The following is a 13215-nucleotide window of genomic DNA, read 5'->3' as shown; positions in this document are numbered from 1 at the left end:
ATTTAGGTTAGCAACTGGGTCACAAGAATAAGCAGGTTAGAGAATGGAGTAAAAGTCTACAGATTAATAAAGTAGGAAAGGGCAAAAGGTAACAGAGACAGGAAAAAAAGCTTCATTATATTTCTTGTGCTCACTGACATAATTACTGTTTAAGCCTCAGCTTCCAAATCAAACTCAAGTTGTCAGCTACTTTGATATTATTTGTTCTAACTTAGGTTTGAAAATCTGGACTCTATCTGAGGCAAGTACAGTGGTCATGATTGATAACCTCTAAATGCATTATGTTTATCTCTATCAATGACTATACTAACACTAGCCAGGAATGCAGAGCTATAGGAGCGAATCTGAAGAACAAAAGAGCTGGCGCTGAGGACCCAACATTAACACCACACACAGGCTGAGAATTTTACCTTGGAGTAGATCTAAATTGATTCCATGAGCTGAACACTGTGCGGCAAAGGGACTGCAACAGGTATGGCTCTTAGAGTGTAACTTCTGATTTACTTTAATTCAAAAGTGTTTCAGTGTGAGTGCTTTGAAATGATCCTGTGATGCAAATAAAAGCACAGCAAGTGGTAAAAATTGGGAGTTTTGCTTCCACAGCATACTCCTAATCTGAACAAAAACGCTACTGCAGATATACCCAATGTGTACTGTATGACTACACTCAAAGTAGTAAGAAGCTGTGAGGAAGGAAGCTCTAGGCAAACAATTCCTCAGCAAAGAGCCAAAGGCTGTTACGATGCGATGGGGAATGTCTCACAAAGCTTCCCGTGGAGCTACAAAATTACTTTGACAAATAAGCTGGCAAAAAAAAGGGATAATATAAGGCTCTCCATCAAGCAAAAAACCCACTCAACCAACCAAACAAAAAAACTCAGAAAGAAAAAAAAACTTCACCACAGTGAAAGAGATTTCCGATGCAGTCTATGTGCTTGTCTCTTCTCTTAAAATGTTGTTTCTTACTGTGGAAATTAAATACTGCTAATAACAGGATACCACAGATATCCAAGAGCTAAAAACCTGAAATACCAGAGCGTTCGCTCAGAAACACCAGGAAAAAAAAAAGACACATAATTAATGTGGGAACTAGGAGACAAGCCTTATCTCCCCCAAAAACTCCAAAATAAAGAAAATCATATTCTCCCTGCCTCCACTGAAAGAGCGAAAACTTGTAATTACAGAACACAAAATTAACAACCAATTTATGATCATCATTATCAATATTTTCAATAACTTCCTCTCTAAAATGTTACCAGCTTCTGAAATCATAAAGTAACACACAAAGTCAATACATAATAAGCCAGGGAAACTACATTGTTATCCTGCCTCACATTTAGAAGTGTCTGAAGTCTTAAATAACGTATTGATAAACTTTCATGCTATACTAGTAAAGTGTTTATTGAATAGCTATCATATATTTTTTTTACATTTATAGTCAGATAATCAATCGACCTTCTCTTTTCAACAAAAAAACCCCCATGAACTGTATCAAAATTGCTGCAGACTTTTCTTTATAGCATGTTTTCACTCACAGCCTCCCTAAATTAGAAGCTCTGAATGTGCATTCATTTTATTTTCCTCCTCTATTTTGTCACCCTGTTTTCATACAAAGTAAATGTTTGTATGTGTTTTGTACATTATGAACAAGTCGACTTCCATTTTGCAGTTCAGACTATCTCCTGATGCTTTACAAACAACAAACTGAGGAACATCACTCAGAAATTCTCAACTCCAGTTACAAATTGGATTGTATATGGATAAAAAAATTACGTTTCTTCTACTTACGAAAAAAAAAAAAAGAAAGAAAAAATCCTGCGTATTTAAATAAACAAATAAACACTGCATAACGAACGAGTCAGTTCAGAGAAGGCAGACATTCAGCTGATCTAGTCATAACAGAGTCTGCCCAGTTAAGTTGGTCTCCTGGCTATATACCTGTGACCAGAGACACACTACAACTAACATTTATTTCTCAAAACATGAGAAACAGGAGAATATTCACTGACCTAAGCTGACACAGATGTAGAAAAACCAAAGAACTTGAATTTTCACATAGTGCTTAAAGTTACAGATCTTGCTGCTGTAAGATTCTGTTCAGGACAAAAGTAGAAAAAGGCTTAAAAACCAGAAAGGAAATCAAATAAATGAGGGAGAGATGTGGTGATAACTATAACACAATTCTCCAAACGTATACTATATCCTAAGAAGTTTCTGTTCTACTGATAAGCGGGACATTACTGAGGAAGGCTCACTCTGTCCACACTCTGCTCTAAGACTCTTCCCACAGCACCTCCTGCCAGCTGCTGGCACAGTACAGCATACGATGCCAGGCTCACTTTTATGTATGTATTATTACACACACACACACGCGAGTCATATACCTTTTATTGGTAACTATCTGGCTATGAAAGGAAGGAAACAGTCCAGTGCCCAGTACGGAAAGAAAAATTATAGCTAGTTCCTCTCCAAAGTTGTTTAAAACTGGATTAGAACCAGTAGAGTCAATATCAGCACATGACAGAAATAGGAGTTGATAGACAGCAAATGGTCTCTTTAATGGTTCCTACTCACTATCTACAATCTTGCTTTTTCATTAAGCTCTGTGTCTTCCATCTGCCCTCAAATAAACACTTCAAAACATTCAGGATAAGGAAAAAGATTAGAATAGTCCTGCCTGAAGCATTTATGGGTCAGGTAGGGGAGAGGAAATGAAAAAAAGAAAAAAAATAATAATAATAATAGAGGACTGCCTTTATTTCAGTTCCTCTCCAGGTATGAGAGAGAAGGGCCAAACAACAGTAGCCAGGCACAGTCCATTCACAAGAATATAACTTCATTGCAGGTACAGTGTTTGTCCACTCAGAAAAGGTCACAGGATCAAAGCTAAAAATGTATCAATTTTCCTACTTCAAAACTCTTACAGATATTTTATTTCTCAACACATCTTAAAAAGCAAAACCATGCCCTGACTCTCACAAATAATACCTCTATGGATTTTCGAGTAACAGAAACACCGTACAAAAATCAGCCTCCAAATGTATCAAACTGTATCCAATATTCAAGTGCACACTATTCAGAGGAAAAAAAAAAAAAAAAAAGAGAACAGACAGTTCCATACTTTCAAAAAAGATTATCCTCAACTCACTGAAGTTTTTCTTAAAATTTTTACAAGACTGAAGTGTAAGAAGCAATAGCAATTTTTTTTAACATCAGTTTTCATCTAAACTACCAATATTTTTCAAGCGGGTATTAAGAAAACCAGAAAGATTCTAGAATTTAGAATGTGCATTTCTGTAGCCAAAAGAAAACTGGATAATTTTACTTTGGCATCTTTGTTTTGCATGCAGCAATTTTTTAATCAACATAAGCCTACCTGCCAAAATTTATTTTGCTTTTCTGTGATGAAGCAAAAGTGAGGCAAATATTTTTTCCTACACAAAAATTGCATTTAGCACTTGTTTGGTTTGCCAGTATCTTATACCTCATTTAATTTAGAAAAATTAGCCAGAAAACAATAAAAAGTAATTTCTTTGTGAAGTGCTAAACTAAGCTAGGGAAATGTGCAAACAAAGCTTTCTCCTCCAAATATTTACACACCGTCAGCACGTTTTAATACAAGTTTCCATCCTGCCTCTCTTCCCCTGAAGCAAGGCACATGACAGCTTTTCACCACATGTTTTAATAGGATTTTCCAGTCAACCAAAAATCAAATAGCATAGACATGATGGAAGAGTCATAAATACATATTTCATCTTATTGAATTATATGGTAACTAGGGAAAGACAATGAGGCACAACTTCTTTACAGATTTTTATGAAGTTTTCTATGACACTAGGAAACTGCACAGAGAGTGCACAGAAAGGTGTTACAGCACTAGGAATTCACAGAACAGGTGCAGTCACACTCCCAGTAAAACAGAATGGTAAACAGCCCTACAAACCAGGAAAAAATAAAGAATTTGTAAAATGCTTTTAAACTTCCATTTCCCTCTCTCACAACACCTGTGTCCAATTCCTCTCACATCAGCTTTACCTGAATTTCCAAACATGTTAAGATGCACACCTTTTGGCTGTCTTTTTTTACTGCATTATGATTATTTTTTTCTGCGTAGGATTTGAACAAACCTACACATAGAAGTACTCTAGCTCATTTACATGTTTGGAGTACAATGAAACATGACGTTTTGGCTTCAGCCTTGATGAGGAACCACAGAGTTTCTCCTCACTCTTTCCTGGGGATCAGAGCCCCCCAGTGCAGGATGATGCAATTTTGTGCTCTCCACAACAGTTTTGCATCCCTTCTGCTGAGCACCCCCTTCTCTTACCCCTTTGCTCACAAAGATGTCAGCAGATGTCAGTATCAGAGAGTACTTAGGAAGAGTTTTCCACGCTTTCCAGCAATGTGAAAACACTAGAGCAGCTCTCACAACTAAAACAATAATTCTCCTGATGCTCTCCTACTCCTTATGAATTGATTCAGTATAACACCCATTCTGCCTGTGAGTTGGAAGCACAAAGAAGTATGTAACAAACACAATCCAAAAGGATTTTAGCTTTATAAATAATTTTTAAAATATTTAAGGCAAGAAAAAAATCTACACATATTGAAGTTCCTAACACTGGCGTGCCAATTAATGTGTCAAATCTGTGTGCAATTAACGGTATTTGAAGACATAATTTATCTTAATTGTGTCAAAAGCATTTATAGAATTAAAACAAAATTAATTTTTGAAAATTTAATTCACTACTCAAAGAACCTCTACAAGATCTAGCATGTTAAACACTTGTTCTTAGAACGTTTAAAGGGTATTCCCCTCCTCACCTCTAAGAAGCTGTACACCTACCGCAGCACCTAGAGAATATGAAGGAGGAAAGGAGTCTTCTAATGCAAACAAATACATCACTGATATTTTTTAAATCCGGTAATTCCTTTGTATTCATTTACATATGTAATACATTGCAAAAGTCATTGGAGAACCTTCCGAGACATTCTGCCCACCAGCAGTTGCAGCTCCACTTTTTGTTATTTCTGGTGTAGATCACTTCATCCACAGGAAAAATTCTTAGAACCATAAAGCAACCCAGGTTGGAAGGAATATCAGAAGATTGCCTGGTCCAAACTTTTGTGGGAAAGGGAACCAGATGAGGTTATCTAAAACTCTGCCCAATTGAATCCTGAAAATCTCCAGTGATTACTTCACCATGCCCTTTGGGAAGCTGTTCCAGCGAATGATTGTTTTCACTGTAAAAGAATTCCTTCTTAAATTGAGATTAAAGCCTTAAACCTTTGCCAAGAGGTCCTAAAGAAGAGCCAAAGTGAAAGTGCTCCGACACTTTTGTTTCTCTGAGACAAACACAGATCCGATGAGCTTGTATTTGGGCACTTGTTTATGGTTCATCATAAGCAGCCTTTCCATAAAAGATGAGTTTGTTCACCTTTCTTGTTGCTTTCTGAGTCTGAGCCCAAGATTTGTTCAGCAGGTTCTTGGCCCTCTTTAAGGATTTTATTATACCTTCCCTTTGAGCAGTTTGCTGCTGTTCTTCAAAGATGTCAGCAGAGAAAGATACTGATACATTACTGCTTCACTGATAGTTTTGCGGTCAGCACTAAAGCTGCTCTCCAAGTACACAGTTCCACTTGCTCTCTTGAGTCAATAAAAGGTACAGCTGGTAGCCCCCAAGGCCAGTCAGAAATAGCTTAGTGGAAAGCCTTTTGTGTGTGTTAGTTTGCTTGCTTTAGTTTGACTGCTTTCATTTCAAAACAAATCAACTCCCAGATTCAGTTGACTGCACAGCAGTAAGGGTGCTACTGCCAGCACAAGGGAAGCAGACAAAACGCAAACGCTAGTAAGGATGGAGGGGAAAAGTAGCAAATCTTGTTCTCAGGCAGCAGGACAAGCTTAGATCAGTTAAGCTGCTTACAAAGCCACACATTCAGTTCTCTAGACTAAGACATGCCTTTATTTTCCTGCTGCCCACAGCTCTGATAACCAACAGCAGCAAAAGGCACAGTGAGTCCATTTCATGTCTGATACTCAGAACTACTCAGCAGTACTGAAATAAAATGTCATGGACTGCGCTAATTTCAGCTGCCATAGTGGAAATCTATAGAAATACAGGCAAGCGAGTTAACAAACAAATCTGCTGCTGAGATCCCCATTCAACCCTTCCCCATAGCCATGAAACTGAAGACCAGGGACAGAAAGATGAACAGGAAGTTGGTTCTCCTCCCACCTTTATTCAGAAAATAGTTCGAAGAGCAATACTCCGCAAATAAAAGCTGAAGAATACACACAAGATCAGTAAACAGCATGTTGATAAACCTGGAGGTATAGGCAGGTTCAATAGTTCACACCTGACAAAGCCACTATTTCTGAATTTCCCTGGTAGCATTACCATAAACTGTCTCACACCAGTGAGCTAACAAAATCACATTTTTTGAGCCAAAAAGGAATCATTCTTAAATGTCAAGTAGCAAACATTTAGAAACATAGCTAAATATAATAAATAGTTTAGGCAGTTATATTTTAGACATTTTAGATGGTCATATTAAACAGCTAATTTATCAATAGGGATTTAATGAGGAATTGCTGTAAAGTGAATCCTGACACTGGGTCGTGGCATTCATACCTATATTACAGTAAAAAAAAAAATTCACCAGAACAGGAACATCCAGAACTACAACAGGGAATAATATCTCAGCATAAACAACAACAACAAAAATCTCACCAATCTTAGAGTTCTGGGAAACATAGAAGTTCTGCAGTTTCAGGCAACAAAATGAAAACTTCACTAGGATTAATAAGTTCTATCTATAATAAACTATTCCAATAGTTTTACACTGCCTCTTTCTGGATTTTCATAAGCAGCACAAAAAGGTTGATTCAAATGCTTCAAAAGAAACACTCCACTGAGCAGATACACAACACAACACAATATATAAAATGCGAGGGATCTCAAACTTTCAAAATGCATATGGAGGATAGGCTGTCTCTCCCCTACATGAAGAAACCTACTCACAAAAACAAACAAACAAACAAAACCCAGTGACAACAGAGCATTCCTAGCTTGAAAACACACAACACTGCTTGTGCTACTATATTGCACAGGACTTTTTGACCTGGATGCAAACTCCAACATTTTGAGCTATGCAAACATGCCTCTCTTCTGATTTTACCAGTATATTTCTGAACAGATGCATAACTGGATAAAAGTTACAGATATACTACATAATGGTTATCTATCACTAAAAATAAGCCTTAGCTTGAAATAGTCATAAATTAGCTTTCGACAAATATACTTCCTTAGTGAGCTAAATACAGAGTGTGATTTTAGGTGGTTAGTATGTAATTTCTTTAATGTCCAGTATGAAGACAGGCTTTGCTTTTGAAATGTAGTTATTTCAATCACGGTATTCAGCAACCTTGATTAAAACACAGATCACTTGATAATCAGTACCATCAAAACCGTTGGCAACAACAGAATGGGCTGAGCACATTTCAGTCCTCACAAATGTATATCAAATTTTACTTAACAAGCATCAGTAAACAAAATAAAGGTAAACAAGGAAAGGCCTTGGTATTGTCAGATCAGATTTTAAAAGGTCAAACAGTTACCAACACTGGAACTCAAACAAAAATAGCTGGCAGGAGAACAGATATTGGACATTAGGTCACTAAACTCACTCCCTTGCCTCTACTCTATTGTTCTCTACTGGCATTGCAAGTACTTTTGTTTATAATATGGAAGAGAGGAAGCAAGGCATAGGAGGCAGAAAGTAATTGTTTTGGGGGGCTGAGGAAAAAAAAAACAGCAAAAAAAATATTAAAGAAACATAAGCCAGAGAAAGAGAGTGTCCTGGAAACACAGTGGATAGGAATTATTTAAAGAAGAAGATGAAAAGCAGCACAAAGTCCATAACTGAGCTGAGAAACTGAAAACAAAAATCCTCAATAGGATGGTGCAAGAAAAGAAAATTCTTCCTATAGGAACCTGGTGTCATTGTTGAGCAAATGGGAATAAATTGAAGCAAATAAGATTTACGGAATTAATGGTTAACAGGGAAGTGAAGGGGCAAAATGGCTTAGGTTTTTCCCAGCACTCATACTGCGGATAAGTGGCACCTACCGCATCTCTTGTTCCTCTAACCATTCCGCTGTTTATAAGAGCCAGTTAAGAGTCAAAAGTGCCTGATTTAGTGGGATGTCCCTGCCCATGTCCCCCCAGTGGGAGTTGGAACTAGATGATCTTTAAGGTCCCTTTCAACCCTAACTATTCTATGATTCTATGAAAAGTCAGTCTCATATATATATATATATATATATACACACACACATATATATATATTTCAACCTGATTAACTCTGTGATCCACTTCACCAGACAGATATGGAAACAACTACAATACCACAAGTGAGGAAGATCACAGAGATAGGCAGGAATATATGATGGAAAAGAGGATCACGGGAAAAGGGGGCCATTTAAAATGATGCAGCAAACAAAAATGGTTCTCAATGCCATGGTCTAAAATAAGTTAGCACTGTCCTGAAGTATATTGTGTCCCTGCTTTTGCTACAGAACTCATTCATGACTCTAGGTGAATTACTTAAAAATGCTGTTTCAATGTGGACACTGCCTATATGCATTTTGTTTTCGGGGTGCCTCCATCAAAAAACGACTGCTTGATCTGCAAAAGCAGTATAGGCTTAGACTCGATTTTCAACTTATTTGCAACTGTGCACTTAATATGAATAAGGACACTGAACTCAATACCCTGAAAAAATCTCAGATCCTACCTGGACCAGATTTGGTCTCCACAGCTTTATCTTTCATTCTTCACATAGAGTGGGAAGACAATTATTTCCTTAGGAGAGTTGTATCAATTAAAGGGGGGGATTTGTCAATATTAAGGTGATATTAAGGTGATAAGCACAACAGAAGACACAAGGAAATTTATAATTCCACAGTGAAAGCAGAATTTGAATGCAAATTTGACTCATATTCAGAAAATAAGTCTTGATGTCACACAACCAAAGTAATGTGGATAAGACTAAAATACATCTTTTTAATACATTGAGTATAACAGGATTTTTTTATGCAACAAATTATTACTTAATAGAAAAACGTAGCTCAATCTAGACGTACAAAGAGGCTGAATTAAAGCTAAAAACCCATCAGTTCTCTTTAATTTGTGAGCATTTCTGGAAATGACAATGTTGGTATAGTTAATCTAACTATATGTAACTATTCACTTCTAACAAAAGAAACCAGATGACACCATGTTAATATCTAATCACACATATGTGTTATAACCAGATGCAACGCTTTGCCATTTCAGCTAATATATCATCTTGCAGCATTAACTGGATGCAAATTTCTGCATGAACTTGCATGAGAAAGGGATAATCCATGTTTTGCCTGGGGATTTCCTTATATTTCCTAATTCCAAGAAAGTGGAGATACACAGGAATCCCAGACTCTGTTCTAACCTGTTCTGGAAAACAAAACTTTCTTGTCTAAAAGAGGCTGAAGTGAGATGGCTGAGGAGATGAGTGAAAAATCTCACCCTGTTTCCATGCAGTACCCTCAACACAGAAGCTCCCCATCCTCTCTTCCCTGGCTACTAATCTCATTCCTCATATCCAGCAAGACTACTTTTGCAAACTCACCCTTACTGGATATGTCTATTCAGACTGCAAGTCACCTCTCGCACTTGTAAGCCTTCTCTGCAACCGCTTTATCGGTGGTATTACCTTTGTTCAACACAAGACCCAAAGGGTGCAATAGAGTTGTGCACTCCCTTTACAGAGGGATACGCACACCTACACATAGGTACAGAAAAAAACCCCAAACAGTGGTTTTAGATACATATCTATTCATTTATATACAAAAAAAAACCCTCTTTCCCTCCCCATCACACAGTTTTCCTTGAGCTAATATAAACATCCATATGGTAATGCAGAGAACCAGACCAGGTTAATCAGAAAAAAAAATTTAAAAGGTTAGTGGGTAACGTTCCATGCTACTTCACCCCACTGCTGTATAAACAACGGTGCCAGCATGAGGAAAAGATGCTATGGAAGGTGGCAATGAGCAGCAAGGCTGCAGGAAAAGCATGACTAGGCTTTTGTTTCAGTTACAGCAATAGTCTATAGCAATAATAAATTGAAGGTGATGATTTAGGCTTGATATAAGGAAGAATTTCTTCACCATGAGAGAGGTGAGGTTCTGGAACAGGTTGCCAGGGAAGTTGTGGATGCCTCATCTCTGGAGGTGTTCAAGGCCATGTTGGATGGGGCCTTGGGCAGCCTGCTTTAGTGGGATGTCCTTGCCCATGGCAGGTAGGGTTGGCACTAGATGATCTTGAAGGTCCCTTCCAACCCTAACTATTCTATGATTTCAACCTAGAACACCAACATATGCATAAAAGCTCCTCCTCTCTCCCCAGACTTATCTATGACAATAGGGTTGTGAAAACTTGAGATCCTTTCAAGTGTTTTCATTTGCTTACAGTCTTCTTCCCCTTTAATCACTGGTTCCATTCCTCTCAGTTTTGCTCCCCAAAAAGCCAAGCCTCTGCTTGTTTCTTCACCCATCAAATAATGCAACATCCAATCCCAGTCCCAAATGGGATGACATTAATGCTCCTTACACCTCTCCCGCTTCCCGTGGACAAGAATAAATTGTTCCCTTGGCGGTGTTAGGCCTAGGAGACGTCCATTAGACTCCCAGAGAATCAGGCTTGCAGCCTCCATACACCTACCCACCCTCAGCATCTTAAAGCTTTGGCTGCAGCAACTGCCCCAGCTACCGTGGTTCTGACAGACAGAGGAGTCTCTGGGTGACCCTGCCAAAGGTGGAAAAAGTTTTAACAGGAATACGAAGCTTCAGATGGTCGTGGTTTCATTTTGCAGTTTACGTTTCAGTGGCGGCGTTTTCTTAAACTTAAAAATTTATTAGCTGCCTATTTTGGAGGCAGCCATTCACCTCCTTCAGAAAAAAGAAAGACAGCCCACAGGATTTTTCCTTTGTTAAACACAGTCACAGAATCACCACGTTGGAAAAGACCTCTTGGATCATTGAGTCCAACCATTCCTATCAACCACTAAACCATGCCCCAGTATCTCATCCACCCATCTTTTAAATACCTCCAGGGATGGTGACTCAACCACCTCCCTGGGCAGCCTCTGCCAGTACCCAATGACCCTTTTGGTGAATTTTTTTTCTGATGTCCAGCCTGAACCTCCCCTGGCACAGCTTGAGGCCATTCCCTCTTGTCCTGTCCCCTGTCACTTGGGAGAAGAGGCCAGCTCCCTCCTCTCTACAACCTCCTCTCAGGCAGTTGTAGAGAGCAATAAGGTCTCCCCTCAGCCTCCTCTTCTCCAGGCTAAACAACCCCAGCTCTCTCAGCCGCTCCTCATAAGACTTGTTCTCCAGCCCCCTCACCAGTTTCGTTGCTCTTCTCTGGACACGTTCCAGAGCCTCAACATCCTTCTTGGAGCGAGGGGCCCAGAAATGAACACAGGATTCGAGGTCAAAACATTCTCTTCCCTGGCTTAACTGGAAACGGCACAAACCCCTCGAGAGAAGTTTTCCGGGCAGCCCCGCCACAGCCTGGGAAAAGGAGGAAGGGCGGTCGGGTAGGACGTTTGCTCCTCTCTCCCCTCCGAGAGCCCCCGCTCCGGGCGCGCCCCGACACGGGACCCTCGCGCCGTGCTCCTTGTCCCCCTTCCTCTCCCCGGGATCCATGGGTGTCCCCCAGGCAGACTCAGGCACAGCAGCGCCCGGTACCCCCGAGGCTCGGGACGCCCCGCACAGCCGGGTCTCCGCTCCCACTCACCGCTGCCGCCGCCAACCGAGGCGGGAGGTGCCCCGAGTGCTCCCGGCGCCGCCGCTGCCCACGCGCTCTCCCCGCTGCGCGCCCGGCGGAGCAGGCGCATGCGCTGACGGGGCCGCCAGCGGTGGGGGTGCGGCTGCGAGGCGGGGCGAGACCCAGGACGACCCCGAGCCGCGCGGGATGCCCGCCCTCCGCCGCCACTTTCCTGCCCCGGGGTGGCAGCTTCGCTCCCTTTTCAGTGCATCCCGTTCCAGGGACGCCGCCCGCTGCCCGGAGAGGGGCGGTTCCTCCCGGACCCCCGGGCTGAAGGGACCCCGTTAGCGATTGGAAAGGCAGCGGCTGCCTCGTAGCTGCCCGGCTGGAACGGCCCCCAGGCGCGTCCAGTCCTAAAGTTGGTGTCAGTTTGTCTCTGTCGGTTTGTATCATAGAATCATAGAATAGTTTGGTTTGGAAGGGACTTTAAAGATCATCCAGTTCCAACCCCCCTGCCATGGGCAGGGACACCTCCCACTAGACCAGGCTGCTCAAGTCCCCATCCAACCTGGCCTTGAACACCTCCAAGGATGGGGCATCTACAGCTTCCCTGGGCAACCTGTGCCAGTGCCTCACCGCTCTCATAGTAGAGTAATTCTTCCTAATGTCTGGTCTAAGTCTGTCCCTCTCCAATTTATACCTGTTCCCCCCCATCCTATCCCCACAAGCCTTCGTACACATTCCGCCTCCAGCTTTCTTGTAGCCCTTTTCAGGTGCTGGAAGGTCACTATAAGATCTCCTTGCAACCTTCTCTTCTCCAGGCTGAATAAGCCTGAACAGTTTGTATCACTCTGTATCATCTTGTCTGTACAGACAGAGCAGCCTTTCCCCGTGGTTGGGGAAGTCCTCCTCCATCCCCAGCAATTGTGCCCTTTGATGGAGAGCTGAAACTGCTTAAAGTTAGGACTTTGCCCCTTGTCTATGTCCCTCAGGGGTGGCTCCATGGGGTAGTGGTTCTTGTTTCCTGGAGGTCTGGGCCTTTGCGTGTGCTTGGATCTCCTGCCAGATGCATTTCAGGAACCCTGAAACCCTTATGGTCCACATTAGAAATTAAGGATGGGTTAGGTTTTTTTGCACTGCCCAGAATCGGTACTAACCAACTTTCAATCCTTCCTCTGAAACCAAAGCGGTTTTTAGCTTTTTGTTTGTTTGTTTGTTTGTGCCTAGTAACTTCATTTTCACCTCTATGATTTTTAATGGATGCATACAAAGAAGAGGATAAAGCTGCTCAGAAAATTCACAGCAGATTAATAATCCCTACCTGACTTCAAAAGTGCTGTTGTCAGCGGTGCCGTGGCCTGGTTATAAATGACTTAGGAACGATTCACAAAAATAACAGCTTGGC

General features: G+C 41.0%; 1 protein-coding gene across 3 annotated transcripts in view; it reads right to left on the bottom strand.

Annotated features, from left to right (window-relative positions):
* Positions 1–13215, bottom strand: part of PRRG1 (proline rich and Gla domain 1) — a 53153-nt gene that overhangs the window by 19298 nt on the left and 20640 nt on the right. Inside the window, exons 1-2 of one of the 3 annotated variants that reach the window (XM_054071586.1) lie at positions 11841–11936; positions 11447–11614 (exon numbers count right to left, since the gene is read on the bottom strand). The exons of 1 other annotated variant lie outside the window; for it this stretch is intronic. The gene's annotated coding sequence lies outside the window, so the exon portion shown is untranslated. Of the gene's footprint in view, positions 1–8796; positions 8816–11446; positions 11615–11840; positions 11937–13215 lie in introns of those variants that run through there. One more of the 3 variants, XM_054071603.1, reaches the window with a different exon arrangement.

This window comes from Cuculus canorus, chromosome 1, assembly GCF_017976375.1.
Source record: "Cuculus canorus isolate bCucCan1 chromosome 1, bCucCan1.pri, whole genome shotgun sequence".
Taxonomy (NCBI): domain Eukaryota; kingdom Metazoa; phylum Chordata; class Aves; order Cuculiformes; family Cuculidae; genus Cuculus; species Cuculus canorus.
Note: the sequence above shows the minus strand (reverse complement) of the source record. Positions and strands in the feature narration are given on the sequence as shown.